This window comes from Teleopsis dalmanni, chromosome 2 (assembly GCF_002237135.1).
Source record: "Teleopsis dalmanni isolate 2A chromosome 2, ASM223713v2, whole genome shotgun sequence".
NCBI lineage: Eukaryota > Metazoa > Arthropoda > Insecta > Diptera > Diopsidae > Teleopsis > Teleopsis dalmanni.
The window spans coordinates 110,106,360-110,113,963 of NC_051847.1; positions in this window are offsets into that span (position 1 = coordinate 110,106,360).

Below are 7,604 nucleotides of genomic sequence, written 5' to 3' on the forward strand. Positions count from 1 at the left end.
CTGAACATATTCCATTTTCATTTATTCGGTGGCCAAGGAAATTAATTTCTTTTGACAGAAAACTACATTTTGTTAGTTTTAGCTTTAGCCTCTCGTCACGTAGAATATTCAAGAATTTTTGTAACCGCTGTAAACCTTCTGATATTGTTTTGCTTGGTATAACAACATCATCTAAATATGTAATAATTTGACCTGTTGGCATTTTGCTAACCACTGAATTCATTACTGACTGAAAAACAGCTGGCGCGTTTACCAAACCAAATGGCATGTAGTTATACTCGAAGTGGCCATCGTAAGCCATGAACGCAGTGTACTGTTTATTGCCTTCTTCTACGGCGATTTGATGATAACCAGACATCAGATCGAGCATGGTAAAATATCGGTTACCAGCTAACGAAGAAAACAGCTCTTCCATGATCGGCATAGGCAAAGGTTCTTTAACTGTAATTTTATTCAGCTCCCGGTAGTCCACACATAGGCGATCTTCCCCGTCCTTTTTTTTCACCAGGACTATTGGTGAAGCAAAGGATGACTTACTTCGACGAATAATGTTGTTTGAAAGAAGTTCGTTTAAAATTTCTTTTACACATTCACGTTTTGCAAAAGGGAGTCGATATGGTCGTCTACTAACTGGCACGTCTGACTTTAGGCGAATCGTTAATTTCTTTTTGGTATATTTACCTACCTCTGACATTTTGGAAGCAAAACAGTCAGCGTAGCTTACCAACAACTTATTTAACTCATCTTTGGAATTTTCATTTATATTGGGATCAGGGCTTAAATTGGTTAACTCAATTTTCTCTATTCTACTGGAACCATCTTCTATAACAAATCGTACATCTGGTTGGCACAGCACGCCGTTACCCACCAAAATTGGCTCGTTCATGAATTCGTCCTCGATAATCAATAGAGATACCGAAAATTCTATTGCGTCTATCCGTAAAGTTACATTTAACTGTGTTGTACATTCATAACCCCCGCCAAACATCCCTTGCAACGCACTTCCTGTATACGGTATTTCACCACGAAACATTGTAGCATAACTTTTTCTAATTAAAGACACTGAACTGCCTGGATCTATAAATGCTGTTAAAAATACACCATTGATTTGTACTTCTTTAATGATGCCAGATAACGGAGAAATTTTATTCTTGTTAATTTTCTTTACCGGTTCTTTTCCAAATCTACAATTTCGGTGTGACCTACTTTCTATCAGTTTTTACATCGTGAGCGTTTTTGTGGTTTTTTGCAATTTATAGAAACGTATCCTTCCTCGTTGCAGTTATAACATATTATCCGTGCATTTTCGCCTTTTGTATTTGAGGTTGGAGGTTTAAAAATCGGTTGCCTAGTAATATTTTTATCCACTCTCTGTTGAACTCGCAGCGGCACATTTGCTAAATGCCTTCGTATTGTAATTAGAAGATCATTTGATGTCACATACAAATTGCTAGCCAGCGACTGCTGCATTCCATAGTCTTTTAGTCCTTTGAGAATATATTGATTAATTGAATTATCTTGCATAAGATCTCTACGACCTATTGCCAACAATCGATAGAAAAATTCTTCGTGAGATTCATTCGTCATTTTGGAACAATTCATTAATTTCATGAGTACGTCAGCATCGGTATCCGTAGATGGAAAATCAAAAACTATCTGATTACAAAAGTCCATCTAATTAGAAAAAACACATGGTAAACTATCGTTCCACATCTTTGCTGGTCCTTTTAATTTCGACTGCACACTGTACAACAACAAACGATCATCCCATTGGTATGCGCTTTTCAGCATATTTACGCGGGCTACAAATTGGTGCGCTGTTAAGTCTTCTTTATTAAGTGGATTAAACTCTGGTAGAATTTCAATTATATCGCGAACATTATGTTGATACAAATATTGGTGCGATGCAAATGAAGCGTTTGAATATGCTAAACAAACGTGCGTATTTGGATAATTTTCATCTATAGTTCGTTGATGCATAGATGTCGAATTTATTCTTGTAAGCTGCGGTGCAAATTAATATGTCGCCGTTCCTGAATTTGTGATTGAAATCGTTGCATTTTGTGCAATTGACGAACAAATTGGTATGGAACTATTTGGTGTTGCTGCATGCGATGTGAAATACACAAACGGTGGCGTCGTTACCATTGGTGTATGCGTGTATGCATTATTAGTAATCGGCAGAGTAGTGCTCATTACGGCATCACCCGAAGGTTGTCGGCTGCACATGTTAGTCGGAACATGCACAGAACCTTCCGGAATTGATGATGATGAGCAATCCTGAGTCATATAGCTGTCGCACCCATAAAATACACCATTCGAACTATCCAATGTCGCCGTTTGATTTTCAGTACTGAGTTCCGCATTTACGATCCTTTTTATTAGCTCTGTCTTACTACCGACGGTCGACAAGGTTAGTTTTCGGCACTCTTCTCTAAGTGTGTCAATGTTTATGTCGCGAAAGTTCGGCATTTTGTTTTTTTATTTTGGATTTTATTATCCCACTTCTGAAAAATTGTCATCAAGAACTAAGTTTGTTTATTATTATTTCAGTTTATTTTAATATTACAATTATGTACATCTTTCTTTACATTATTATCTCTAACTGCGAAGACGCTTGCAAATACTTCTCTCGCAAAAACATAACAACGTTGTTAAACTACATTGTTAGGAATTGAGAATTAATGAATAGGGTGACATAAACAATATTAAATTGATCGTAGACAACGACGCAAGTAAATTATTTTTTTATACATAATACAACTCATATGTAATACTTCAAATATGTTTTTGATTAATAAATATTTGAAAAACATAAAACATTGAATTTTATACTTACGTGTACTTTATACAACTTACGATGGTATTTACTTCTAACTAAATACCATATTTGCGAACGAAACATGTATAAAAACGTTTGTACTGTTGTGTATAACGCAACAATGTAAATGTAAACAAAAACAAATAATAAATTATTTCATGTATTTTTGAAAGTGCTTATGCACAAATTATTTTATATTAACTAATGTAATGCGATCGCACACGGAAGAACCACCGCAATGCAAGTAGAATATTTGGTCATAGCAAGTATGCAATTGCTATTTGACACTTTTCTTTTCTGTGCTACTATTCTGCACTTGTCGATATGACACACTTGAATGTGTCATAATATTTTCTAAGCATTGACGTGGGTCAACCTTTTTAGTGCCGCCGCAATTAAAATTATCAGGAAAATATTTGTAAATCATTGTAAAGCATTGTAAAACATTTTTGTATAGATTGGAAAATTGTAATAAAATTCAGATTTTAAACTGAGCTCGAATAGCTTAAACAAAAGTCTCAAAACTTATTTTTGTCTCGGCATTCTTGGATGCCTAATAATGTGCAGATTTCTTCCTGCTAATTAAAAAGAAGAAAAATTATAAACTTGAAATAAATCTGATAAATATATAATATATATATATAAAAATAATTAAATTTGTATATGAAAACAAATTTTAATTATTACATGGCGATCCTGACCACTCGAATCTAATCGAAGTCGAAGCCTAAAATACCAAAGGGAAGATTAGGAGTTAAATTCTCAACATTTAATTTTGCAATTTAAATTTTCTTAAATAAATCAATTTTGTATGTCTCTACGTAAAGAATCCAGAAATATCTCCCAAATCTGGGAAACATTCCTAAATATATTCGATGACATTGAGGAATACATCCCTCAAAGGATAGACGGTTTACCTGTTGAGGCTCCGAAGTATGTTCCAGTAGACAAAGCAGCCGGACCTAAACCATTGACAATCGAACAGTATAAAGCGAGGCAGCAGAAGCCACGAGTAACTCCAGTACCAAAGACACCAACTAAACCAAAAAGAAAAAGGGGTGGAAAACAGTACAATAAACGAAAACAAATAGCAGTCCTTTATAGAGAATTGAATCTTGCCACATCTTCAGAAGACCAGCTGTTAATAAAGAGAAAAATAAGAGAAACAAGGAATGGGCAGCCAACCCACGAAGGAAGAGGTGATAACCAACACCAACAACAACAACAACAACAATAGCAACAACGGCAGCGAAGTAGCTGATACAAAAACAATATTGTATTTCATTTATATTCTATTATTATTTTTAGTATTATCAAAAATAAACAACCATTATAAGAAATATGTTAAAAGACATGTTATCTTAAACAACAATATGTTTTAAATATACAAAATTTTTTTTTAAAATATATATGTTTAAAAAATTAAAAATATGAATGACTTTAATTGTTTTGTTTGTGGTAAAAGTTACCAAACAAGTAGAAGATTAAACAAAATCTTTAGAATCACAATACCACCTAGATCAGAGATAATTCATTCAATTAAAATAGAAATTCCAGAAGATAGTATTATTTGCAATAAAGAAATAATAAAAGATGTATTTATCGCAAATACAATAATTCCACAACATGGAATAAAACATATAAGAATCTTAAATATCTCTAATAAAGAAAAAATCATTGAAAAATTTTCAAAATCGGATTTAGAAATAATACCTTTAAGACATTTCAATATAATCTCAAACAATAAACTCAAACATTCCAATGAACGTTGGAATAAACTTAAAAACTTACTTAAATTAGATAATGAAGACAGTAATGCATGCAAATCCATAGAAGAAATTTGCAAGAATTTTCAAGATATATTCCATATTGAAGGAGACAAATTAACGACCAATAATTTCTACAAACAACATTTACAAACAATTGATAACTCTCCCGTTTATATAAAAAATTACAGACTTCCACAATCTCAACAACAGGAAATAAACAATCAAGTAAAAGATTTATTAAAAACAAATGTTATTGAACCATCCACAAGTCCATATAACTCTGCACTTTTAGTTGTACCAAAACATAGTACTGATGATAAAAAACAATGGAGACTTGTAGTAGACTACAGGCAACTAAATAAAAAATTGATTAGTGAAAAATTTCCACTTACACAATTGGAAGACGTACTAAACAGGATAGGAAGAGCTAAATACTTTTCAACATTGGATATGAAAAGTTCATTCCATCAAATAGAATTAGAAAAAGACTCTAGACCATTAACAGCATTTTCCACTAGTAATGGACATTATCAATTCAAAAGATTACCTTTCGGTTTGAAAATATCCTCCAATAGTTTTCAAAGAATGCTTACAATAGCACTCTCAGGTTTAGACTCTAGTGCATTTTTGTAGGTAGATGATATCATTATATTTGGTTGTTCTTTGCAACATCACAACTCCAATCTAATCAAAGTTTTTGAACGCTTAAGAAGCTACAATTTAAAATTAAACCCAAAGAAATGCAATTTTGTGAAACCCGAAGTAATTTACTTAGGACATTTAATCACTAAAGAAGGTGTAACTGCAGATCCAAATAAATTTAAAGCAGTAAATGAATACCCAATACCAGCAAATGCCGATGAAGTTAGACGATTCGTAGCATTTTGCAATTACTATAGAAGATTTGTAAAAGACTTTGCAAAAATTGCAAAACCATTAAATGAACTTTTGAAAAAAAATAAACAATTCATTTGGTCCGAAGATTGTAAATTAGCATTTGATAAATTAAGAATGTCAATAGTAAGTCCTCCAATACTACAGTACCCAGATTTTACTAAAGAATTTATACTCACTACAGACGCATCAAACTATGCGTTAGGAGCAGTTTTATCTCAAGGAGACATTGGAAACGATCTACCAATATCGTATGCCAGCCGTTCTCTTAATAAGCACGAGTTAAATAAACCGATTATAGAAAAAGAACTTTTAGCAATACACTGGGGAATTAACCATTTTAGACCATATTTATATGGAAGAAAGTTTACGGTAGTAACAGACCACAGACCTTTAGTATCACTATTTTCACACAAAAACCCTTCGTCAAAGTTAACAAGAATAAGAGTAGATCTAATGGATTATGATTTTAACATAATTTTTAAACAAGGAAAAATGAATACAAATACTGATGCACTATCCAGAATCAGAATGGATTCGGATACACTTAAAGAAATGATTCCGAAAAATATTAATATTGTGACCAGAAGTAAAACGAAAACGAATAATGATATGAATAAAGAAGAAAACGTAATCAAACAGAATCAGAGTACAAATTACTCAGGGAATGGCCAACTCTACATGTGGAATTGTATTTCGATTTCAGATATTAGAAGATTACCTATATTAAAATTTGAGCTCGATAAAGAAAAGAATAAGAAAAGTTTGCCAATTATAAAAATTGAGAAAAACATTGTTAAAGTAGAGTGTAGCAATAAGCCCAACTTGATTTTAGAATCAGTCCTGGATACGCTCACAAAAGTATTGAACAAAAATAATCTCAATAAAGTAGCATTATCTACTAAAGATATAGTATTCGAATACATTGATGAAAAAGAATTAATGAAAATATTTAATAGCATGCAAAAAGAAATAAAGAATAAAGGTCAGCAAACACCTATACGTATATTATTATATAATCCACCAAGGAATGTCGTGGATAAATCGGAACAAATTGAATTAATAAAGAATTACCATACAAGTATTCACGGAGGTCACACCGGAATAAGAAGAACTATAGCTAAGTTAAAACAGAAATACGTGTGGAAAAGAATGAATATAATGATAAAAGATTATATTTTAAAATGTGCATCATGTAATAAGAATAAAATAATAAGACATCATAAAGAAAAATTTGTCATAACTAACACTCCAACTTCACCGTTTGAAGTAATACAGATGGACACTGTAGGTCCACTAAGAATATCTAATGGGTTCAGATACATTCTCACTATACAATGCGAATTAACTAAATATGTAGTCGCATTTCCTATACAGACAAAAGAAGCTCAAGAGATAGCAAAAGTCATGGTAGAAAAATTTATATTTAGATATGGTAATGTTAAGAAAATAAAAACAGATAGAGGTACAGAATTCCTCAATGAATTAATAAATGATATATGTAAGTTATTAGGTATAGAACATTTAAAATCCACTGCTTATCATCACGAAACATTAGGTTCCATAGAAAGAAACCATAGAGTATTAAACGAATATATGTTATCGTTTACAAACAATTTTGATTGGGATACTTGGATCCCATACTACACATTTTCATATAATATTACACCTCATTGTGTAACAAATTATTCACCTTTCGAATTAGTATATGGTAGAGTCGCGAATATTCCAAACGAAATAATAGAAGGTAGAAAATTTTATAATTATGATTCTTACGTTACTGAGTTAAAAACAAAACTACAGTATGCGCATAAAGCAGTAAATGAGATATTAATAAAAGAAAAATTATCTCAAAAAATTAAACAAGATGCTAATGCATCAGAAAATTTATTTAATGTAGGAGATTTAGTTTATTTAAGAGTAGAAAATAGAAGGAAACATGAGAATCCATATCATGGTCCATATAAGATAGTTGATAGAAATGGTGTAAATTCCACTATAGAAATTAATGATAAAATAAAGATAGTTCATAATAATAGATTAAAGAAAAATTTACAAACAATATAAATATTATAAGAAAATAAAAATTATTTTTATTGCATTTATTTGTAAAATTATTT